This window comes from Miniopterus schreibersii (assembly GCF_964146895.1).
Source record: "Miniopterus schreibersii genome assembly, chromosome: 6".
NCBI classification, from domain to species: Eukaryota; Metazoa; Chordata; class Mammalia; order Chiroptera; family Miniopteridae; genus Miniopterus; species Miniopterus schreibersii.
This window is the reverse complement of record NC_138107.1, coordinates 21,664,095-21,690,488: the sequence shown is the minus strand read 5'-3', so window position 1 is coordinate 21,690,488 and position 26,394 is coordinate 21,664,095. Positions and strand designations below refer to the sequence as shown.

The window sequence follows — 26,394 nt, the reverse complement described above, 5'->3', positions numbered from 1 at the left end:
CAGACCAGCAAACACAAGACAGGTCTCCTGAACAAAGACCATTTCTTTCCACCATATGCATGTTCCTAATTTGACCAAAAGCATTAATTTGTCCGTAAAAAGTAAGAGTTTTAGACAAGGAAGGTAACAGTATGGTTTGAAGAGTCCTGATTACTGGTTTGCTTTAGGTTAACTAAAGACATAGGAATAGACAACTAAGGAAGAGGAATATCTATTCATCCTTAAATACCCAGCTAAAATGTCACATCCTCGAGGAAACCTTCCTTGGACCCCAAGATTAAGTTAGATTTCCCTGGTCTCAAGTTGCTTGGGCTTTGTGAGATCTATTATAGTTTTAATTAAATAATTATTCGGTGATTATCAACCTCCCTTAATGAACTCTAAGCTCATTGGGAAGAAAGACCATACTGTCCTTGTCTCTATTTCCCCAAAGCTGACACAGAATTAAGCATAAGCAGTCCATAGATACTGAATGAATGAGAAACTAACATTTCTAAGCCTCTGCGAGGACAGTCCCTCTCTCTCGTTTGAGTCATGAAATATCCTTATAGGGTAAGTATTATCTCTATTTTACAGGTAAGAAAACTGTTTAGTCCAAGATCTCATACACGAGAAAATATAAAGCTTATAGGTTATTGCCAGCTGAAATTCCCTTTAACTGATTTCCAAATGTTCTGCTTAGGACAAATTGAGAATTAAAACTAAATATATGAAAAGAATTATACATATAGGTCTATATATACATATATTTATATAGAACTTTTACATATGTATAATTTACATGTATATCACCTTCTTAATGAAACCTAGGCTGACCACCTACCTCATTTTAAAAAATTATAATTTGAATCCTTTCCTCTGCAACCTCTCTCTTACCAAATCCTTTTCATATTCTCTCATTATTTTTCCTAGCCATCTTTTTCTGTCCACTCCTATTATTATCAACCTAGTTCAGGCCCCAATCATCCAGATGACTACAATACTCTCTTAAATGGTCTCTTCCTGTATCAGATCTGTCCTCCATCAAATCCAAACAGCCATAAGAGAAACCAGCACCGCTTTTCTACTGGGTTTGTGCTATTGGACAAATGACTTAACCTACCTATGCCTTAATTTCCTTATGTGACAAAAGGATCATTGCTAGGTATTTTTAAATGACCCAAGCATACCATACCTTACGTGCTGCAGAAGTTCTGAGAAGAGAGTAAACTAGACAAAGGACATTTATGCTTTGGACTAAATAAAAACAGAAGTATAGGCATGAATGTGACACCGAATGCAAAGTGAAGAGTTTGCCTGAACTTTAGGATAGCAATACAGTAGTATCTGGAGAGAAGGCTGGAAACATAGCAGATTACAAGAGCCAGGTTGAGTTATTTACAATTAATTTGCTAGACAAGGAGTTTCCTCTTCTATAAAGTGGAGAAAATCGTATCTCCAGCTTAGAGTTGTCATGAGGATAAAGGATAGGGGCATGAATAAAAGCACATGGCACACTCTACTTGATCTCTTTTGTTAATATTGGATAGACCCACTTTCCATTCAATTTTCCATTCAAGGCTAAATAATTTGAAGAAAAGTAGCATTATTAATAGAGATGAGAAGCGTTAAAGGGTTTTTGCTGTTCTGTTGACTATAATACAATAAATATATTTTATTCAGCTTAGTACAAACTGTTACCGGAAAGGGACCAGGCCTGGAGTGGGTCTGCATAGGGCCAGCCTGTAGTGTGTGGATTCTTGATTTCATGCAGGAAAGATTTCACAACACGAGCCCAGGTGATTTCAAGAGTATGTTTATTAAAGCTGGGGACAGTGAAACAAGGAATGGCCTAGCATAGAAGAAGCGAGAGGAGAAATAGGTGGGGCTGCTCTGGCTCTCTAAAAACATTATGGGAAAGAAGTGAGCCAAGGTGAGACTGCTGTCAGCTCACTGGAGAGTCAAGAGAAAAGAAGGCCTTGGGGACAGGTTCTGGGGGTTAGCCTGGGATGAGCTCCTGATACCCATTGCTCCCCTGGTTGTAAGTCTCCTGGGGTCCCTTAGAGTTTAGGCAATGCACACCCTTGGGGGAAGAAGAGGGAGAAGAGAAAGGTGAGGGCATGCTCTCTGGAGGGAGTGCACTGCAACCTTTGTTTTGAGGGTTTTTAAAGGCTGAGAGTTTAGGGGCGGATATAGGCGAGGATCTCAAAAGAATATTCATCAGCTTTTCCACGTGTGCCCTTTCAGGGTCCTGTTTTCTACTGATTGGTCAACGCCAGGGCAGGGGGGGGTCATTAGTTATTGCAGCTGGTCTTGGCATCACCCACCTGGTTTTGCTGCTTTTCTGGGCCTGGAGCTGAAATACAACTGAGGCCTAGATGTTATTTCTAGGGAGGAAAGGTCAGGGTGTCCAAATCACGTGACCAGTAATGTGAAAGGTCAGGGGGCCTAAACCACATGACCAGAGATCCACCAGGGGAGGGGAGGCCACCCAAGGGGCACAGTCTGGCACTAGTATTGCCCATTGCTAGGCACTTGGGGCTTTCCACCTGGTGACCTTCTGTATCTGGATGTAAACCGCTGGGCCAGTTTGTTCAGCTGTCTCAGTTTCCCCATTCCACTTGCCAAGGAATTTTCCTAGCTTCTTATTATCCTCCCTTAAAGCTTCTACATAAGGTAAAACAAAACAAAAAATAAAATTTTAAATATTTTTCATTAATTTAAACTGGCTTTGTCTCACGTATGTGCAAGAACAAAAGCATGGAATCTGATATTTACAAAATGTCTGAAAATGACTGTAAAATTAAGTAATGTTTTCCCTATAACTTCCTTAAGATAGCCTTTAACTCAGACCCACTCTAAGCTATCATTTCTGAATCAAAATTGCTTTAAATTAGTAAGATGTACTTATACTTTAAAAATAAAAGTACTAAATCCATAGTTTACCAATACAACCATCATTACAGCGGGTACACAGGAAACAGACAATCAGCCCTAAACTCCGTCAGTTCAAAAACCTTTTTCACCACCGCCAGACAGACGACAATCCTGGCTCCGTCGGCCCAAGGGCTTCTGAACCAGAATACAGCTTCCACCACAGACACTGCCATTGAAAAGGCGCTCCTGGCCCTCGCAGGCTTCTCTACCCCCGCAGGCGACATCGGGGCTCCCGCCACAACGCGGGAATCCTCGAGCCGGGCCACACCTCCCCCCCCCCCCCCCCCCCCCCGCAAAGCTGCTGCCACCGCAGGGCCACTCTAGTGACGCGCCGCAGGCGCCCGGCCTCCGCGGCCCTCAGGCCCTCCCACGTCTGCGAGCCCAGGAACGTCCTTCCCGGGGGAGTGCCGCGGCCGCCCGCTCTGTCTGTGATCACGAGCACGGTGCGCTCCTTCTGAATACATTAACCACGCACTGGCACTGACTCTTGTCCTCCACAGTCTCCCTTCTCCTGGTCCAAGACCATCGGGCGCTAACCTGCTGTTCTACCAGGCTCTCCACGTGCTACCCTAGGCGCCCAGTTAGGTATCAACCAGACAGACGGGCGCAAGACTGGCTAAGCCTAAGTCACGAGGCTACAGCTTCACAGCCACCCCAGGGGACAGCCGCATCCGCCAAGGGGACACGAGTCCCTGAGGGCCAGGAAGGTCGGGCTTCCCACTCTCCCAGGGAACCGAGAGCAGGGATCACCGGGGGAGCGACAAGCAGTGAGGGGGACACGCCTCTGCCGGGCGCAGGCGCAGTACAGGGGGCGGGCCTTCTACCATGCACATGCGCAGTAAAAGCCAGACAAACCGAAGGAACAAAAACTAGGGCGCATGCCCAGTAGGAAGCGACATGGCGGCCGGAAGCGGAGGAGACAGAGCCTGGGAAAACCTGGGGAGAAAGACTGGCTAGGAAAAGGGCGCGCAAGCCGGGAAGGTCCCCGAACGGGACTAGGCTGGGAGGGGCACCAGCACAGCCCTGGGGGACCCAGGAAAGGGACTGGGCAGTCATGGAAGCAAGCCTGCTCCTGCCCAAACCAAGGAAATAGAATCAAAGCCTAAATAAGGCCCGACGCTCTCGGGCTCGCGCCCTTCAGGAGCCACGAGGGCTGCGCAGGCGCCGGGCGGCTGGAGCCTCGGCTGTGGTGGCCGCGCTGGGTCCCGCGCTCCTGGGCTTGGGGGACAGCGGCCTGCGGCCCCAGAGGCGGCGTCTCCCCGGGAGGTGGGGCGGACGCGGTGGCGGCCGAGCGGCAGGGGTCGGGCGCCCGGGGCGGGCCTTTGTTTTCGCCCCAATAAATCCTGCGGCTGTCCCTGAAATGCGTTTCCTGTGCTACGCGGAAGAACCCTATCTCCTCCAGGCAACAGAGCGCCGTGAAACGCTAAGAAAACAGGTCTTAAACATTTTTTTTTAATTTTTCAATTACAGTTTACATTTAATATGCTGTATTCGTTTCAGGTGTACAGCATAGCGGTTAGACAATCTTATTTCAAAGCAACCACTCTGTAAAGAATATGACTAAATCTTACATGTTTTTGTGGCTATTCTGTAAGATTATTTAATTCCTTTAACAGCACTGGAAATACAAAGTCAAAGATGTCTAGGAATGCTTAAAGCAAATTATTACCTCCATCTATTGATCTTGTACTTCTGTAAAGTGCAAACTAACATTTGAAACCTCAGGGCATATAATATGGAGTTTAGTAAGTTGAAATTTTATTATTAAAAACAAGGTAAGTAATCATCTACACTTTTGCATCCGCACTACAAGGTGACTGCTAGCTTAATTAGCACAAGGCGCTAACAAGGTCAGGGCCCTGGATGCACTCCAAGCACAGGCCAGTTTCTTTCCCCTGAGGTTCCAACCTCACTGCACTCAGAGGAGGAGCCTTTACCTAAAACCCTGTGCTCAAAAAACAGCCAGCTGCTGATCCTTTCTGAACATGTACTAAGTCTCAGGCATGACTGCAAGCACTTTGCACAAATTAACTCATTTAAATCTTCACAACAACTCTAAGAAAGTTACCGTTATTTCCATTCTCTGAATGAGGAACTGAGGCACTGAATGGTAAGGACCCAGCCAAGTCTACACAGCTACTAAGTGGGAGGGCACGATTTGAACCTCCGCCTTCTCACCCCAGAGCCTGCACTCCTCACCCTAAAGTTACGCTGTCTCCAAAAAGAATGAGTGAGGTCAAGAGAAACCACAAAACTCAACCCAGGTGTCCTAATGCTACAAGCGCTGATGAGCACACTGACGGGAAAGCCAAGGATAGCGCTATCTCAAGCTTCAGCAGCTCAGTGGATGGGAGGGGGTCAAGGCTGAGGTGCACCCTCCAGCTGACCTCTGACAACAGATTTAATCCTGTCCTTTACCTAAATCTTCTCATTAAGCAAAGCCAAACTAATAATTTGTTTTCAAGATAACACAATACAAGTATCGAAGTAGCAGAAGAAAATTTACAGTTTTATTCTGTGGCGTGGCTAATCTTTATCAACTCCTGATTATGACTTAGTACTGAAATTAGGTATACTATTTAAGCGCATAATATTAAAACATTTCTTGCTTAATGCAGCTCCTACAAGAGAAGAGAATTTAATTAGCACTACCAACAAGAAGGCAATACGGTGTCCTAAAATTTCAATTTAAGTCTTCCCTGAATCCCCTCAAATCCATTAGGCCTTCCATAGAGCCCACCACTTCTTCTTTGAAGCACTTTGCTCAAAAATATATAAAATTTACTTAATACCTTGCTGCCCCACTAGATGTATCCTCCACTAGCTCTGGGATCAGATCTAGATTGCCCCCAATGTCTCCCCCATATTTAGCACAGTGCAGGCCCTTAGTAGAAGTTCAGCAATACGAACACACTGCTCTGGGCCTGGAATCAGAAAATAGATTCCAGAGCCAGCATCCTCACCTAACTCAGGTAAACTTCAACTGCTCTGAGGTTCCATTTCCTCATAAAAGGGGTGTTTGGGTTCTCTGCCTCCTCCACTAACCAGGGCTACTGACAGGCAGAATGAGATAATGTACATGGTAAGCTGATAAAGGACACAAATGACAAAGACTAAAAGAGGGAGAGGTACAGATTGGTTTTAAGTGTGGGTCACTTTTTATATCAACATGTGGAGTCTGGAGCATATGTTTTCCTGCCCTCCACTCATCTCCAACATGCACTGAGACCAGAGGGAAAAAATATCAAGAACTCTGTCAACCAAGAAAGAACTGGGTCCCTTAAATAAGTCTCTTATAACTAGTACCCAGTCTTAGACAAAGAAATGTATAACTGCATGAACAGTCAAGAATTTGAGGACAGTGCCTCAATACCACATCACTGATGTTAAACGAAATCAGAGGCACACAAAAAATAATATAGCTTAAACAAATGGTACCAACACAAACAAAACCACCCCATGAACTGCCCTGCAAAGAGATCCAGTGGCAGAGACGACTCTGACAGGAAGGAATGCAGCAATTCAGACACTGGATGTCAGACTAACCTTCCCTAAGCTCTGCATTGACATTCAAAAAGCCACTGTAAGACTTGGTCAAGATGAACGATTTCCCAATTAGAGTTTAATTACATTTGTATTTCTGGTCCATAAAGAGAAAATGTTTAAGATGTGACCTACAAGTACACACATTTGGGTTTTCCTTCTCATGGAAACTATCAACATTTATATTGAGAACCTTCTATATTTAACAATGTGTAGATGCTGTGGAAGGCCTGGCCGGGCGCAGCTCAATGGTTGAGCGTCGACCTAGGACCCAGCCGATCGGGGTTCGATTCCCGGTCAGGGCACCTGCCCGGGTTGTGGGCTCGATCCCCAGCAGGGGCTGTGCAGGGGGCAGCCGATCAATGACTTTCTCATCATTGATGTTTCTCTCTCTCCCTCTCCCTCTCCTTTCCTCCCTCTGAAATCAATAAGGATATATATATTTTTTTAAAATTGCTGTGGATGACACAAGAGCAAAACACAAATTATGTGTAAAGAACTGGATCTTCTTCCCCCAACAATGTCCCCTCCTGTTAGAGAGGCATTAACTTCATGGATGAACATTCTTGCTTACACACTGAATTCTCCAAATGCTATAGCAACTCCTGGTAAGAAAATGCGCACCATGCCTCACCCTGCCCAATGCTGAGCTGACACTTCATTCCAGCTGGCTGCCACGGTATCAAGAGTGCATGTACGTGTGTGTGAATGCGTGCACCAGCGCGCGCGCACACACACACACACCACCTCCTTTCAACCATACAGACACTTTATACTATTTAGCACAATATAATACTTCTACTTTAGAGGAAAATCTGAAATTGCTACCTGACTGCCTGTTGCTCCTAGAGAAGCCTCTTTTGAAATTGGTCACCTGACAGCTGTTGTCATGTTACCTTGCCTTAGGCACTGAGAGAATAGCAAGGGACAGACTCAAGTTCAGGAAAGGTGACAGGAATGGTTCTGAAAAAAGGAACCACTCCCCACCCCCCACCCCAAGCCCTGCTATACCCCTCGACTATGTGGCTCCAAGTAAGAAGAGCTGGCATTTTGAGGACCTGTTATGTACCAGGTGTTGTGACTGGCATTTTGTACACATCATTTCTAACCCTTAACACAAACACTAAGACAGACAGTAGTCAATCTGTTAACAGATGCAGAAGCAGGCTCAGAAACACTACTAAAGTCTCCAAGGTCACTCTGCTAACATGAGGAAAAGAAGAGCTTTGAAATTCCAGTCCACCTGCCTCACTGGAAAGACTGGGAAGGAACTGTGAGAGTCTGGAGAGTCACATTCGATCAGCTCCAACTGTGCTGGAAGAATAAGAAGTGCCAGAGGAGGTAGAAGCACAAGCGTGAGGTCCTGAGATACCGGGTGGCAGTCATTTCACACAGAGATGGGGTGGAGGCACAGTCTGAGGGCACAGGAAGCCAGTGAATCTCCTGTTAGGACAGGGGCACCCAACAGGCAGAGAGAAAGAGAACTGAGGGAGCAGAGACAAGAAGACAAGGGAACACAGAGTGTCACCGAGAGGGCTGCTCAGTGTGGCAACCAACAGGTGAGGAAGACGGGCTTCACTACTAGGAATCTGTTGTCACCTTCGAGAGGACCCGAACAGAGGGTGTGAGGGGAAGTCAAGCCACAAAGGCTGAGAGCTGGCAGATAAAGGGGAGGAGAGAGAAAATAGTAGCTGCCGAATTCTAGTCTGAGACACAGTGTTCATGGTTGGCAAGACAAGGAGAATGCAAAGATGGTGATACAGTTTTCTGATCATGAAGTCCAATTTATTTATTTAAAAGAACTGTTGTTTAATCAGAATATATCCTGATTGGGGGGGTGGGGGGTGAAATCTCTTTGTCTTTTACTAAATGACAGTGATAGCCTTTCTTATAAAAATAAAAAAGTTAGCAATCCTGTGTCACAATCCCATTTTAAAAAAATTATACTGCCCTATTAAATCTAAAAGCCTGAAAACCTGGGGTAGAGTATGCCTGACAATTAGGGGGAGAGAAAAGGGGTTTCTAGCTAGAGGACAATAAGGCCATTGTGTTCGGGTTTGATTTGTTTGGAATATCTGTAGAATGAGCAGAGAGCAGTTAGAAGTGGGACTGAGGAAAGCTGGGGAAGCTCATTTCCATTTTTGCTCAGAAAGGAACAAGGAGAGCAGCGCACAGGTGTAAGAGCAGGCTTGTGGGATGAGACCCACCAATCCACAGCAGAGGCAAATGGCAAAATCCCATAGTTTTAAGAAGGAAACCAGTTGCTACAATATGAAACATCCCCCTCCCCCCCCCCAAAAAGAACACTGCATCTATTAGGCAACGCTGCAGGAAGGTGGGGAGGGTCACACTGGCATGGAATGTAGGATCCCATTATGTATAAAAACCATGAACAGAGACCTGGCCAAAGACAGAATTCAAAGGCTACAAGAAATAAACAAGTAGCTGTGAACAGAACAAGCATGCAGAAAGAGATGCTGACAGACTGTAGTAAAATACTGAATGTTGTGACTTTGGGCCTACTCAGTACATCGTATTGCTTCATTTAGAATTATTTACTACTCGGGTAAAACAAGGTCCTTGTGTGCCAAATGGGCTGACTGATTAAGGCAGTCTGAATGCTATGCGGCTGGTTGCCTGACTCAATCCTGCTTAAAAATATCTGGGATTGTCAAACAAGACTAAATATGAATGCATGATCCAAGTCTGCATTTGCTGCCACAGCTGTTCCTCTGGGTGTGCAGAGGGGAAAAAATAGCTAAATGGAGATTTTTTTTTCAAAGGCATCATCCCATTTATCATATTATTCCAGCGACCACAGACTCACCCAGGGGGCAGCCAGCCTTGCAGACACAGGCATACATAATTCCTGCCCAAGCAGCCTTTCCTGTGTTTGTGAAGGGAAGGTGGGTACCGACACAATGCAGGGCAGAAAGGCAGACAGGGGTCTCTCTGCATGGTGCAGGATGGGAGACAGCACAGAAGGGCCCTTTGTCAGTTTAATTTTAGTCTTGGCACTTGTGCTTGCAAAAAGCTTTCCCAGTTCAGAAGGTTTTCGCCTAATCCAGCCACAATTACCAAAATAACTTTTACACCTCAGCTTTTCCTCCCCAGCAGAGTTGGATAAATATACACAAACATGTCTTGAGGTACAAGGTCCCAATTCCAAAAAATTAACCAAAAAAAAAAAAATTACAGAATACTGAATGTTAGGTTTCATATCAAATGATATGGGGGGAGGGGGACATGGACAATTGGCATTATTTTTACTACCTTTCTCCCCAAACAAAATATATATGATTCTGAATAATGTCCACCTAAAACTCAAGATAACAGCAACTAAATACCAAAAACTAAAAAAAAAAAAAAAAAAAAAAAAGTGTATTAATCAGCTACTTCATTCACTCAAAATCACAGCTCATTTTAATTATTCCCATATAATATGGACAAAATTACAACTACTGGTATTTATGTATCGAAATCCTCTCAGAAAATGAAGTCTTCCAATGGATGAATGTTTTGATCCATATAATATGGACAAAATTACAACTACTGGTATTTATATATCGAAATCCTCTTGGAAAATGAAGTCTTCCAATGGATGTTTTGATCCTGAAATTAAATCTAACTCCCCCCCACCCCCCAAATTCTCCTATACCTTCTATGAACCACAAGGATCTTTCCCTTCTCTGAACTGCAAATCAGCCCCTGTGGTCAGGCCCACACCTCTGCACGAATTCCATGGGCCTGACTCTATGCTGTTCTATGCTACCTTTTTAAGTATATCTTATCTTTCCAAATAGAATCTGTGATTCTTGTCAGCTGGGATAAACATCCTACTAAACTTGGGTGTTCGCCTCACACTCCCACACCATGCACAGTATGTGTCGACTAACACTCAACCACAGGATAAAATGAGTCATTCAGATTCCTAAAAACATTCTCTGGGCAAAGCACAGAACAGATGAGAGGGTGCAGGGCCGGAAGTGAATACAGTTCTCCAGAAGTGCAGGGAGAGGCCATCTGGCCCAGATAAACTGGCCAGAGCACTGATTCTCAACAGTTCTCACCAGCCTTTTCCAAAGCATATCCCTCGCCCAGGTCTAATAAAACAGCTGAGTAGCCCAGAGGCTGGGATTCTCAAATTTCAGACTGCAGAGGAACCACCGAGAGTACTTACTTGCTGAGAAGGCTGCCCCCACTCCTAGCAACTGACTCACCAGGCCTAGGGTCTAGCAATCTTGGGAGATTCCGATAAAAAGGGTCTTAAGGCTGCCTCTGCAAAACACTGAGGCGCTTAATGTAATTGGTTCTCAGACCAGACTGCACATCAGAATCACCTGGGTCCATCATCACCTGAGATTCCAGTAAGTCAGCTTAGGGTGGGATTTGGACAGTATTTTAAAAAAAGGTACCGCAGGTGAATCTGCCGTGCAGCCAGGTTAAGAATCAATGTTGAGGTGGCTCCAGTCATTAGTGTATCTGAGTCCCATCCACATTTTACCTCCACAAGGAAGCTGTTTCTGCTTTTTGACTGAAACAGAACCAACACTTATAGGCGGGGTGCGCTGACAGCTTTTTGAGACAAAGCTGGCCTCCCATTGGAGGCCGAGTACAAGGCAACAAGGGAAAGCTGTTTTGTTGTTTAAAGATGATGAAAGGAGTGGGGGAAGGTGTGGGGAAAAGATGGAAACAGGGACTGCTGGAATCTAACTTAACTGTCTCCTTCCCAATGTTTTAAGAAATCCCTCTACATATAACACAAGTTCACTTTTTCAAAAGTAACCCTTAAAAAAATAGGTTAAACTAGAATGCAAAATGCAAAAGGTATTCTAAAAAGACCTCAGAAACATGTTTACATTATTCAAAGAAATGTTGTAGAAAAAGAGCTTAAGGGCTTAAAAATTATAAGTTGTCCCATGACAGATGAAAAGGTGTGACATTTATAATGCATTTAACTTCTTAAAAAGAAACATAACAGAACTTATATATTAAAACAGCATTACCCCTTAAAGTACTCATCATATGAGTATGCATATATATTCTAGCGCTGCCATCGGATGAATGTTTTGTTGGAGTTCCCTCTTAGAATTAAATGAGTATTTCTCTCCTAACTCAATGTTGCCAGAAAATCTTCCATAACAAACGCTCTCTCTATTGAATTATAGATGATTCAAAACTGGGAAGCAGTATAAAATACACCCTGCGTTTCAGCTGAAATCACTCTGAGGATGCTTTACTATGGCAAGTTTGGTTCTATTTCCATGCCCTAAAGCAATCCTCACAGTACCCACCCCCAACCCAATTTAGGGCAAAAATTGAGATAGGAGGTGAAATGTTTGCTTTGCTGAGGGATGATCCGGGTTATTATAATAGATGCTTGGATTTTTAACTGAGCAAAAATCATTTCTGTGTACTTAATCCATTACTTCATGGATTCAGCTGACAATGACAAAGGCCAGAATATAAAGACATCCTTTGGCCTAAGTGCTGTTTAGGATCTCGACCCCATCAGGAGCTGTTTAGGTTCTGTTAGGTTCTTCTACGAGTAGCTCCTAGCTCCAATTCTAACTGACATGAGTTTTCCTAGAGATGGAAATGCAGGCTCCGGGGATCCTGATCTTCATATTTTGATTGAGTAGGACTTGGGTAAGGCAGAAATAATCAATTTTAACAAGGATCCTAACATGCCTGGTCCCAGAGCCCACCTGGAGAAACACTGCCCCAACACAGGCAGAAAGACCCTAATCCAAAGTCTAAATTTCTATGTAGAAAAAACTCTTGCTTTCATCCTACCTGAAAGCCCCTTTGTCTGTGGTCTGATGATCAGCAGGGCATTCTGATTTACTGAACTTTGTCATCTTTTCCTCCCTCTTCCCTTTAAACCTACAAACATGTTTTTGACCACATGATTTGAACATCTCTGGGAGTAGACTGTAGCTTGTCATCTCTTGGACAGGGTTCTTCCTTCTGCTATACTTGTGATAACATCCCAGAGCCTAACATGCAGAGAGCGCACATGCTCCAAAAATTTCTAGGCTGTTTAAACTTAAGGTAGACATCCCAGTATGATTTTTAAAAGCTTAAAATGCATTATAAATATCACATCTTATAATTCTGTGTAAGTGCTGGGCTGCTCATCTCTGATTTGTTTTTCACCTGTCATCTACCAGTTTCTGAATTAACTTCATTCACATAATTCAGGAAATCTGCACCTACAGGCTGGATGAAGGGGCTACAGACCCTATACCTTGTCACACAGTGCCTTCCATATGATAAGCGCTCCTACAAATAAAAAAGTGACAAAAAGGGGTGCCCTCCTCTTGTATCCGGTTTCTCTCTGAAGATACAATGTAAGGGATGGAAGCAACAGTCCCAATGGCAAAGCCTAAGAGGTCACACTATCTATTCATTTGTTCATTTATCTGATTATTTAAGCAACTAATATTTAATGGACCCTGATTATTTGTCAGGTTGTGGCTGAAGGTAAGAAGACAAATGTGAACAAGAGGCACAGTGTTTGTCTACCATGATCTAACCTCATAATCCGGTGGGGAAAAGAGGTATAAAAATAAGCCCTATATTGGGACATATTTTTAATATTAATTTAATCTTAATCTTAATTTATACTTATCTTCCATGTTTTAATATTAAATCATTTTATATTAATTTATATTTAAAGTATTAGTATTTAATATTTGTTTATATTTAAAATATTTAATATTTTAACATTGATATTAATTTATTATTAATAAGCACTGTATGTGTGATACCCAACACTGGCCACCTCAACCAGGGTGGGGAGAGTCTGCATGCTGACTTTTCCTTTACTTTACTCCAGTGACTTTTTATAATGACCATATACTGCTTTTATGATTTTTTTAAAATCTCAAGGTGAAATAAACTTGGAAACAAAACAGGTAAAACAATTATTAAAGGGTCTGAGAAGAAACATTATCTGTCTATGGTCCTTAACATGGCATAACCAGGCTTAACACATGAGAGTCCACACTGGTCCCAACCATAGCTAATGAACAGACTCCAGAAAAAAATACTGGTGACTGGTTACCCCCACCTTTTGCCTTCTGGGTCTGCTCATTGTGGCAGCAGCAATGCCCGGATGGCTCATTTCCACATCAGACACTGATCAAACATGTACACATTATGACCAGAGAGCTATGAAATTCCTCCATTAATTATACCACAGTTAGTTGTCCAAGACACATACCATCATCGTAATTGCTCACATCCCATAAAACTAGCAGATACATCAGGAAACGGTGACTGCTGTTGTTTCCACCAGGAAATGGTGATTGCTGGTGTTTTTCAAGCCTTCTTCTGATCTCTCAGAGTCAAGGGAAAAGCATTAAAAAAAAACACAAGCGATGTGTGCTGTGAACCACTTCTGACATTGCCTTTGCTGTAACCGATGACCTCTCAGATGTCAAACAAATCTGACAGAAACTTTTCAGTACACATTTATTGACCGTTTTGCCCATTTTACACAGCAGCCTTCCTGGATATGCTTCCCCACCTCTGGTTCCGTGGTTAAGCTCTTGTGATTCTTCAGTTTCTCTGCCTGCTCTTTCCCAGTCTCTCTCAAGTTTCTTTTCATCAGTTCTTTAACAGCGATGCTCCCCCAGGTCCTGCCTTTCTACAGCCAGTGCCTGAGCAGTTTCACCTGCAATAACTTCATCCATTAACCTGCAGACGTTCAGCGAGATGACACTGCTCAGCTGTTCTCTTGCTCGCCCTTTTCTGCAATACCAGTCAACACTGCTGACAAATCCTCTGCTGGTCCTCCTCAGAATCTTATAAGGACCCCCCTTCCTCTGCTTCCCCTTAAGTGAGGGCATTCTGCAAGCTCATCTGCCCTCCAACCCCACAGCCTCTCCTTCCCGAGCGACCTCATTCATACCCTAGCTTCTACTATCACCCTCACAGGGATGACTCCCAACACTATCTCCTGCTAAATTTCTCCCCTGAGCCTCAGACCTTTCTATTCAGCTGCCTACTTAACATCTCCATTTGCACATCTCAAAGGCATCCACATGCCCACAAATGATCTCCTCTTTTCCCCTCGGACCCGATACCTTCCTCAATGTCTCATATCTCTCCTGTGGTGGGTAGGAGGAGTTTATCCCAGACCCAGACCTCTCACTGTCCTTCCCCCTTCCCACCCAATAAGCTTCTCACTTGTCACCCTCATGCCTGGTCCAGCATCTTTTCTCCTGCTCTCCCTCTGCAGTCCTTCCACGCTCAGCATGGATGCCTGGCCTCCTGCATCCTGCCCTCCATCAACTCCAGGCTCCCTGCTAGTGCCAGGGCAATATGGGAGCCACTCCCCTACTGGAAACTCTTTCACGTTTCCCTACAGCTTTCAAGGAATCATTCCTTAGCCAAACACACACAGGTCCTTCATGGCTTCACTGCCATCTCCCTCCCTAGCTTCATGCATCTCTTGCCTTGCACTCCAGTAATACCTTGTATTTCCCAAGTTCACCACACTATTTCAGACCTTCAGACATACATTCATGTTACTTCATCTGCCCAGAATGTCCTTCCCACACTTCTTTCTCTACCTGCTGCTTGTTTCTCAGAGCTTGAGTAAATGCCATCTTTCCCAGGAGGCCTTCTTAATACTCCCCCTTTTCCCAGGAATGTCAAGACAGCCCTGCCCTCAGCCTCCTCCACGTATACCTCTGAAACAGACCTCCCACACTGCCATCTCATCACAGAAGGATTTGGTCCTTCCGCCCATGTACCCTAAACCCCTTGAGAGCCATCACTAAACTGATCTGCTATCTCTGGCCTCTAGCACAGAAATCAAACAGCTGGTGCTGGTTAAAGATTCAAGAAATGAATACAACTCATTCTGAAAATATGCTCCTGTTCCTCTATGTCCCTTATCTCAGTGAAACATACATTCTAGCCAAGACTTGCTAGTGCTTTGTTGTACTTTTCATAATGAAATATGCTGCCTTCATTTAGGGAATTTCTTGGAGTTTATCTCTTAGCATTTGGATCCCTGAAAAAGGTAAGAACAGTAGCTAGCACAGTAAAGAGGGATTTTGGAGATAAGAATAAATTCATTTGGCAGTAGGAAAGGGCTCATCTGAAGACTAAAGCATCTGCTCAGAAAATGCCAGAGACCTCTGAGGAGGAGATCTCTTCACCATGCTCCAATTGGTCAAAACTAAAGGCTGACCAGTCCATGCCAAAAGCCAAAGGCAGTGACCTTGATATAGAGGAACAACAGTAGTTCCCTTTTCTCTCTAATTACCAATGTGCAAATCTCCCAGATGGAGTGAAGATCTAAAAAAGCATGTGTTGGAGGAGCATGGGGCAAGTAGGAACTTCTTGAAACAAAGGTGCTCCCTGTGTTTGTGAAAAAGCACATTCCCATGGCATCGGACTCAACGTATGGCTAACTTGGAAGTGGTCCCGTCCGTTCCTAGCCAATAAGACAGACCATGATGTAAACAGCATAGCCCACTTAGAACAGATGAAGAAGTGAGGAGTGCCAGTGACTCACTCAGTTCCATTAGGTGCTTGCTGCCTCTGACTTAGTCTAGGCCTCTGCGGAGAAATCTTAGTCCCGGTGGCCCCTCTGGCATTACTCATGTGTCATAACTTTTGTGTCAAGTTATCAGCACTTGGTTCTCCCACTTTTTTCTATTTTGCTCAGACCACTTGATCATCTTGACCCACCACTCATCAGCCTCGCAGAATGGAAGGCCTATCCTTTAACATTCTGCAACATCATCAAACAAAAGTTGAACAACAAAGTTAAATACTTCAAGACACCACCTACTAATGTGTAATGGTCCTTTCCCCAAGCACCTTCACAAACAAGACATATGTTAGGTAAACAAAGACCTGACTGCTTCACAGTACCTTAAGAGCTGCTGAGCATTTAGGCTTGGTCTGCTTCTGCCCACATTCCTTCCGAATGTACCTCTGTCACTACATGGCCTGCGGGGGTAGTTGTGCCTCCCTAATTTATTTCAACACAAGAATCCTAAATCAGATAGAGACTTCTAAACTGCTTACTCACCTCTTTTTTCACTCTGACTGGTTGACTTTTAACTTGCCACGTCCTTCTGGAATTCCCATTTTGTTGGTTACCTATCTTACAGGAATCCTTCCTTTGAAACCTACAGCTTCCTGTTGGTGTTGGTGTTAAAGTCACAGATCAGTTCATACATTCACCAGAAAGTGAAAAATGTAACAGTGATTAATGTGCCTCCTTAAAACACTTACATAGTTAGCAATAATGTATGGGAAATGTTCACAGCCTATGTTAAATGAATAAAAGACAGATAATTTACATGTTGTATATTTCCAATTTTGTGAAAAGGTTAATGAAAGGGAAAAGAGATAAATAAAATACACAAAACACTAATGATGATTATTTCCAGATCATAGGATATAAAATTTTTATGTTGGAGAGACAGAATAGTGATTTTGGAGTCTAACAAGCCTGGGATCAAATACCAGCTCTACTACTCACTAGCCATGCAACCAAGACAAAGTTTTTAACCTGACACTGGGTTTTCTCACCTATAAGAGGACACAAGCTTACTTTTTGGAGATGGTTTATGGATTAAATGAGAAAATACACAGAAGTGTTCAGCCTCATAGGTGGTACAGCATAAGCATCCAATAAACATTCTAATGATAAAGATTTACCTGGTCCTCTTGGCTTTTCAACAGTGTTTCTTTATGTTTCACTACTATTAATTTTCAACAATACACATGTGCTTTAAAAAACGTAAGTGGGGAAGAAATTATCTAATAATTCATTTCTCTACCCTTCTCAAGGTGCTCTTCCTGGTCTTCTCGGGATAGGTCAAATGTAATCCACTTTATCTACAGCAAGAAAAAACGTAAACATGCCAAACCAGTGCCACTCAATACTACAAAGTGTGAGTTCAAAGAGGGAGACTTGCTGGCTGCTCCAGACAGAGCCTCATGGTGAGATGAACCCTGGTGGGTTAATCAGCAGAGCGTCACCAAGTTGCCAGGTCAGTGACAGTTTGCTCAGAGAAGATAAGGCTATAAAAATGTGTGCCACGCTAAGAAAATTCAAGTGACCAATCTGAATGCCACTGGAACTGGGTGCTGATGCCAACACGTCAGCATATCACCTCTCTTCAACATCCTTATCAAGAATGAACAGCCCCATCAGTGTTTGGGAATATTCACACCTAGAGAAAAGAACATGGGATGCTCTTAACCATTAGCAATTAAGAGCTAACAAAGTCATCTCTAAAGGAGGGCTATGCCTACTGCCAAGGTACCTGGAGCATTCATGTTGTCTAATCCAGTTACTTTTCTTTCAAAGGTAAAACCCCACACAGTCTTAGTTTTTGGCTTTCCTTGTTCTACACTTCTGGCAACTCACCAATCTGTTACCAAGAGAGCAGGACAGTGACCTTAGAAATATTACATCAGCGCTTACTGAGAAAGCCCTGCTATCTCTCATTAGAGGATATTCCATTTCCGGCCAAGAAAGATTTACAAAGCACCTCTTAGGATGGGCCACTTCCACAGGTGGTTCAATTAATTCATGATGACGATTTCTGTAAATTTAAGGTATTAGAATGATTTTTCTGTTTTTATGTCCAAATTCAGAGAGTACCTAGTCATAATACTGTCTCCATTCTTTCTCCAACACAGACTAAAACTATCAGCCCTACCTTTATCATCTTCAATATGCTCCAAAAAAATTAAAAGTGCCACTCCACTGGGTTTCTTATTTCAGCTTCACAGCTGTCTAGAAGTATGATTTGGGCGCATATCACAACCTCTTCAAGCCTCCGATTCCTCATCAGTGACACTGAGGTGCTTCTACCCATCTCACAGGATTAGTATGTGGGTTAGATAGAACAGAGCTGTGATGAAGAGTGCAATGCCTGGCGTCTGGTAGTCAGGATCTAGACCTCACCTCAGGTAGCAACCTTCCTCACCTGCACTGCTCTATCCTTCAGTCCTACTTGTGACCTCACCCCTGCCCTGTATTCTCACTCCCACAGTCCTAGTTCAGATCTTCATAACCCAAAATGAAAGACGGTAATAGGGTTAATCACAGGAGCTGTTCATTAAGTACAGGCACTGTTCTAAGTACTTTACATGCACAGTCTCTTTTAAGAGTCACAAAAACTCTATGAAGCAGGTGCTATTATAGTCTCCATTCCACAGACGGCGCAGAGAGGTTAAGTCACTTGTCCACCAAGATGGAAGTTCCTGCCTGGAAAATCTTTAATGATGCCATATCACCTACAGCAAGTGCTTCAACAACCACTCCTCAAGCAAGCTTTAATCTTCAAAGCAGACCTTCAACCAGATTCTAAAAATTCAAAAAAAATCATGCACACTTACATAGGTTTTATGCTATTAGCAAATCAGTGTCCATTAATCGTGTTAATCTATGTCTGGGTTTATACACTTCTGTGCAGATGTAGGAAGAAAGGCTACCCCCTGCCCTCTTTGGGCATGCATCTATACTTCCTCTAAATGTGTCACTCACCGGAAGGTTGTTACAGTGCAACAGAATTGTGTGTGTGTGTGTGTGTGTATAATCAGTGACATAAAGTCATACAACTCCAGCAATCAATTAAACGCAGATGATGCTAGTACCTTACCAACAGCCAGGTTTCTCTTCTTCAGTGTACAAGTAGTTAACTGCATTTCCCAGGCCTTTCAGCTAAGTTGAGGACGTGAAATTGGCCAACAGAACATGGATGGAAATGATGCACACCACTTTCTGACATGGCCCACAAAAATCATCTGTGCACAATCCCCCACCCTCTCCCCTCCCAGAGGACCTTGGAGTCCACTAGTAGAATGAAGATGTAGCATCACAAGAAGGAAGACGCCTGGATCCTTGACTGTAGAGCAGAGCCTCTCACCACCCACCTCCCCATTCTACACCCGCTGCCTCTCTCTCTCTCACATACACACACACACACACAGGACTGTAAGCGGAGTGGTAATCAAGTTCCTCATTGTGCTGAGCCCTTCAGAGTCTGGCATTTTTTAAAAAATCAATAGTTATCTTGACTGAAGCAAAGAGCTTAGCATTTCACCTGGCAGAGCAAATCTTTTACAGTGCAGTAGTAGTCAGCTGTACCAGAAAAAAACAAAGACAAAAACATGAAAATTCATATAGTTTCAGTTCTTCTTGTTATGTACTGGGTGCTTCTTCGATGTATCTTAAAATTTTCAGTGAATCTCTCAGTCAAGCACTGAGATATTTGCATTTTTAATGACACTGTTGACTTGAATAAATTTTCCAGTATCAATGACACTCAGTTAAGGATTCTACTCATTAACTCCCTCCAAATTTGCAACTAAAGCATGGGAATTTTTAAAGACCTCCTGATTTCAACCTCAAACCAAAGTGTGCCAATTCCTCCTTCAAGCCCATTTCAAATCAGTTACAGTGACTGACATCTCTCTGCATGCCCTGAGCACTTTATTTATATAACAATATAACAGGTGTTAATGTGCAGTTCCTTACACACATCTGTTGTGCCTGTAGATTTACCTACTTAAGAAATAGAAGAATTGGGCAAAGAGCTTTATACAAATAGAGTAACTGCTCAATAAATTTTGCTTAAAGTAAAAAATATTGATAATTCTGAAATACAGTTAATAACCATAAGCTTTTTTTTTTTAAAGTCCAAGGCTTTTTCAAACTGAATAAGAATTCAGGGTCTTAGTTCATTATTGGCTTGGAGCAGATATGTTAGACTGGGGATTCATTCAACACATAAAACTAATTTAAAAATCACATCATTTCTATATATAACCCTCAAGTTGCAGCTCTTAGTACAGCTCTTTTACTCTTTCCTTCTTGGCCCTTCATCCCTGTCTAAGAGGTGTCTTTTCTAGTTTAACAAGCTCAGAGCACTGTTTACGGTCACAGCAGCATGTTGCTGTCACTGTCCTGACAAAGAGATGCCATCAGGCCTCAGCTGCCTGGAGGCTCAGCGTTACTTGGCTCAAGCCAGATTCGCATGACAAAATAGGTGACCTCAAAATCAAAATGCAGCAATATGGGCCTCATTCTCCATCACTTTCAGAGTTGGAAACTGTCAAACCGATACCGAGGTGAATCGCCTAATTAAAAAGCGAGCAAAAACTGTCATCCTACATGTTGGGGTTTTGCTTTATTTCAGGAGAAGCCATTCTAGTTATTTTTGCTTCTCTAACTTAGCCTATTCCATGCAAATCCGCCACTGTTTTGGAAAATTCAGCATCTAACACACAGCATAGCATGTAAAGACTGGGTGAATGAATGAAGTAGGGAGGGAGGAAGGGGGAAGATAAGGAGCTACTTAAAATAGACAAAGCATTTAGAGAACCTGGGACTAACTGAAGAGCTTGTTGACCTAAAAAATATATTCAGAGGTGTTGTTCTCAAACTCAGAGGTTACCATCTCTATTACAAAACTGCTAATTAAAAAAAAAACAAGGCAGGAGAGAAAGTTATATAAACCTACAACTTATTCAGCACAGTCACAACTTTTCTGATAAAAGTAACCATATTAACAAAATAAAAAGTAAGAAGAGTTTACTCATTTTTTTGAAACTGCTACCTGAGGCAGATTTTCAGTAACATAACATTTTCAGTGTCCTGGTGTATTTACCTAAGTTGGCATTAAATAATGTCTGGTTGTTTTTAAAAACAAATCCACTCTAAAAAGTGAAACTATTCATCTGAAGATAAAGCAAAGTAATATACTACTAATCTGAAAGCATTCCAAAAACATTTTGAGTAAAGGCATTGTTGTAAGAATTTCCCTTCAGATTTAACAATTTGTTACATTACATTGTGATGGAGTTTCAGGTTTATTTGCTAAAATATCATTGATGCTCCTTTACGTAGTCCAAAAATGGTGGGGAGGGATCTATTTGTAAAGTTTATCCCATTATTTTCAGTGTTTAAAAAGGTTTCTACACATCTTCATATTTAAACAATGCTCCCTGGAAAAACTGTAACTGGAATAAAACAGTGATTAGAAAATATCACAGAAGCTCACTCTCTTTCCACCTCCACTTTAAATAATATTATCAGTAATTAAAATGTAAGTAGAAGGCAATGTTTTTTTCTATATTAACCCCTCTTCCTGACAAAAGAGAAGGTAAAAGTTGAGAAAGGGCTTGTGACAGGCCAGTAGCAGTACTTGCAACGGCAAGAAAGCAGACTCTGGGCTGGAAACTGTCTAGCTTCTCCAGCCATAAGGCAGAGTGGCACTATGGGGCTTTGCTTCACTGCATGTCTCCTGTAGTATTTTAACAGTCACAAACTCACCCACCATAACATTAAGACCAGCCACGGGAGCAGTGTGCTAAACAGAGCACTGAACTTGGGCTTGAATTAGGCAGTAAGAGAGGAGAGAGCAATGGCTTGACTGTGGCAAGTATGAGGTCTGCATGGGTAAAAACTGGCTTCTGCCTCACTTGTGGCACAGGTATACGTAGTTATTAAAAAATAAAAAGCTAACTGTTCCCAACTAAGTAGAAAGACTTCTACTTTACACTGGATTTGTTGCTTGCCGGAAACTACATTTTTTTCAGGGCATACTCGGAAACACCAAGACAAAGTTATACAAGGTCATACTAGCAGGCTTCAAAACTGGCTTTAGATTTCATTAAACAACCCATAGCTGCAGACCAAAGACACTGCTCAGCATCTTGTGGGTGGACAGAAACCAGCTAACCCAGGCCTTTAATCAAAGTCTAGCCTCCAGACTCTGTGGGACGATGACCTTCCTGGCAGACAGGCTGTTCATTCTTGTCCCCGTGCTAGGGATGAGTTGTACTGAAACTACCTTTTAGTTGCTTGTTAATGCAGGTATGCAAAGTAATTAGCCAGGGTGTGCAGACTCTGGCCTGAATGCAACACTACTTGTACCGCAAGTGAAATAAACTCATGGCCTCAATGGCATGACATGCCTCTCTACCAATCAGTGCTTCCGTGACTTCAGCCAGCCCTCTTCCACCTTCACCATTTTTGCCATACTGGTGGTATAGCAACGTGTATTCTGTATCATTTACCTCATTCTTTTAAACCGCCTTTTTAAATTTTGAGGGGATTTATTTTTAAAGGAAGCAAATTTCTTTAAATCACTAACATGAATAAGAGCTATCACCCCAAGACACAGAAGATAAATGTGACAATAAGTACAATATAGTGTTATTAAACTTTACAGAAGGCAACCAAAAGGAATAATTTTTCAAAGGGTAACTTTCTCGTGATGATTCTATATTAAAAACTGCAGTTCCACAGTACCACTTAAAATCATCTCTAGCAGAACCAGTGGCGTATGCCTTACACTTCGAGAAAAACTGAACTAAATGGATAATGACACCGTACCATGATGTAAGTCAAACTACAGCACAGGCTATAAAATTCAAATTACTAAGCCTTCGGGCAGGATTCATTATGCACTGAGAAAGTCTGCCCTAGATCTTGGATAACAAGTTAGTACTACGGGGGAATAACTCCTCTCACACACCCAGAATAAATTTCCTTAGACAGCTAAGAACCAGTGAGCAGAGAAAGACCAAGTTCAGGCTTTAAAGCACGCGCACGTCACCTCAGAAAACAGTTCCAGACCTTGATGCAAAGCCTGTATGCTTTTCCAGACATTTTAACAGCATATTCAGATGCCAATTTCATCTACTCCATCCTTCAATCTGTGTACAGGGGGAACAGTTTATTTTATTACATATACATTTTAGCTATTTGCCTTAATAAAAAAAGAATCCACCGAGTTTGAACATGAGAAAGCAGGCACATTCCTCCCCTCTCCCTGGCTTGTAGAAGCAGGGCTATGTCCATAGAACAAGGCCCAGCACTGTTGGGTGGGGTCTGTCCAAAATCAGCGGGTGGTCAGTGGCAGAGCCCGGGCTCCCACCAGAGTCCTCTATGCAGAGCACCTCTAGCCATTCTGGGGACAAAACCATACACACTGTGCTCATTCCAAGCCTCTCTACTTCCACCTCAGAAAAAGTCCCACAGCCTAAATATAACCCATAAGCACTGCCCTGTCCCAAAGCTCACTCTTCTCTTTTTTTTAACACAGCACACAATTCTCTTGACTTTGTGCCTGAAATATCTGAAAACAAAGCCACAAAAGTCAGGGTTTGGAGGTCCGGGCAGCTCTTCTTGGCCTATGAAATAAGCCTGTAGAAACTTCTCTCCTCATTTACAGATTTTTTTCTTGGAGAGAAACACAAAACCTGTCTTTTTTCCACCACTTGAGCAAGGGAACATCAGGAAAGGTCTAATTTTGCTCTAGAATCAAAGCCAACGTGAGCTTAAGTCAACTTCAGCATATCACCCTTAACCAGGAATATCCTGAAGGCTGCCCACGTTCCCCATAGGAAGGTGCAGGGGTGCCAGGAGCTGAGTGAATTTGTGTTCATGACCACACAAAGCTGCTGGAGGAACCTCAGTAACGGACTTGTGGGAGATGCCATCTAAGAGCTTGCTACTCAGTGTGTTCAGGAAACAGCAGGTCGGCATCCTCTGGGAGAGCCTCAGCAATGCAGAATCTCAAGCCCACTCCAGACCTACTGCATCAGAATCAACATCCTACAGTAATTCACTGCATGATCAAGTTTGACAAGCTCTGACCCAATGGACTTGAGTGGTCTGATACCAGCATCCTGTCTTCCTCCTCCATGGTGAAGCAATGCTTACTTCCTCCATCAGGTCCTACCATGGCAATGGCCAGCCCTGGCTAGGGCCCTAGGAAGGAACTCAAAGGAACAACTTCTGATCACAGAGCCGGCAGCTCAGCCGGTGTAAGAGAAGACTAGAGGCTCATACAGGCCTCCAGGCCCAAGCCCCAAACCCTTACCAGTGCCTGCATCCACACAAAGTAGGAGTTCTCACACTGACTCTCAGTCTGCAGACTGTGACTTTTATTTACCTACTCAGTTACCTAGGAAATTCACATTAATGTGATTTTTATCTGTAAACAAATGAGAGGCAGTCCCATGAGATTTGCCTGACCTGGAAATAGCACAAGACCCATGCTCCTGTTGATGAGAATGAATGGTGACCTTGTTCTGCTCTGTCATCTCGGCAGTATTTTCACAGCCTGAAAGAAAGCCCTGATCCCTGCCATCTTCTGCCCCGCTGCCCACTGTCCCCTGCACCAGCCCCAACACACACACCTTCATGCTATGCAACCAGAGTAAGATTCTGTCAGCAGTGGAAAGGGGCAGTTAGCTCCCCCCAGCATTTCTAAAGGAGCCTGATAAAGGTCAAAGATCTGCAGGACCCCTCACAAAACCACCACGTGCAGAAGGAAAGGCTGAAACGGAGGACAGGGTGAAAAAGAGGAGGGTAGGCATCCAAGGAGAACAGCTGTGTCCTGACACTGACTTCAGTGATAGCTTAGCTTCTTTCATCCACACACTGGGAGGTGTAAATGCACACAGAGGCAGGCAGTCCTTCTTTCTAGATACAAATGTTTGGGAAAAAGTAGCTGATGTGGGAACTGGTAAAAGTGTCGGCCGACAATGTCAACTTTCTACAGAGCATCCTGTCCCATTAGAGTTACTAATGCAACTGGGAACTTTCAAGCTCTGTGTATTCTCTCCTTTCAAATAATTAAAGCCAATACTTCTCTTTCTCAAGTATTTCTGGACCCCCTTGTTATTTTCCTTACTAATGCCAATTTCAAATTTGGTATTTTATTTCTTCGAATTATGTGATCTGAGTGATCATTTTACAGAGTCAGTGCTTTCTTGCAAAGTTAATCACCAGCCATTCTTTATAACTGAGATCACTGCTAAGGTAACAGAGCAGTTTGAGTTATATAATCCTTAGTGTGAGTTATGTAGATTGCGTTATGTAGATAAGCATGATGATACAGGAGGCCTTAGAGGCAATTCTGGCCTCCGACACCTGCTCCACTGTAAGGGAAAGTGCTAATCAACTAAGTCTGTGCTGAAGGCTAGAGCCATGCTTTGCACTACTTGTCACCCCTGTGCCAGGAGAGCTAATATTCAGGAGATCCAGTGACCTGTGGCTCATTGTTTATGATTGGCTTAAAAAGATGATCTGTTTGACAGATTCCTTACTGAAAAAATCTATCAAACAGATTTCTAAGCAGGAGGCACAGAAGCCAAAAAGCAGGTAGAGAAAAACCGTAACAAATGGGTTCTGGAGAGGCCAGTTCAGGAGAGCAGGTCAGTGGGGAGAGAAACGGAGCACTCACAGACAGAAGCAGACACACTCAGACAGAGGCAGGGAACCCTGGAGCTAATGTCAGATGCCAGCTCCCTGCCGATGCTCTTGGAATGTCAGCTCCACTTCCTCGTCACCATCAAATCCCCTTTCCCTGAGCAGATCTGGGTCCCCTGAACCAAATACATCACTGTAAAGCATGCCCCCCAAAATAAATAGTTTTTCACCTTTTCAAGTATTTCAAGATAAGAAATAATTCTCATGAAAAATAAAAGTAGATCCTAAGTCAAGAAACATATGGTTTGGCCAAAGACAGTCCAATTTCTGGGATGTAACAGATGACAGCAATTTAAAAGCTGTTAAAAGTGGAGGGTAAAATCATTTTTGTTTCATCGTGTTTTCAGTCAAGTACTGATTATCACTGCTGCCTTATAACAATGACCATCCCCCCCCCCCCCCTCCCCGCAATAAAAGTACTGTAACTGGGCCTTGGAATTTCTGTGGAAGACAGGAGATTGAAAGATCCAGACCTGATGTTCATAGAGAATTTTATAGGAAAACAGAAGCAAAATAGGTATTTAATATGAGAGAAAGAAAAAGAATATCCTTTTATAAATAATTCAGAGTATATCGGGGCCTATCCAGAGGAAATTATACCAGAGCCCTTGCAAGAACTGCATCCCATCACTTAAGACAGGACCACTGGGATCTGCCACTTT

At 43.1% G+C, this 26,394-nt stretch overlaps 1 protein-coding gene across 1 annotated transcript in view; it reads right to left on the bottom strand.

Moving 5' to 3' along the window:
- The window catches only part of LRRC1 (leucine rich repeat containing 1), a 120,748-nt gene that overhangs the window by 46,277 nt on the left and 48,077 nt on the right, over window positions 1-26,394 (bottom strand). The window lies entirely within an intron of this gene.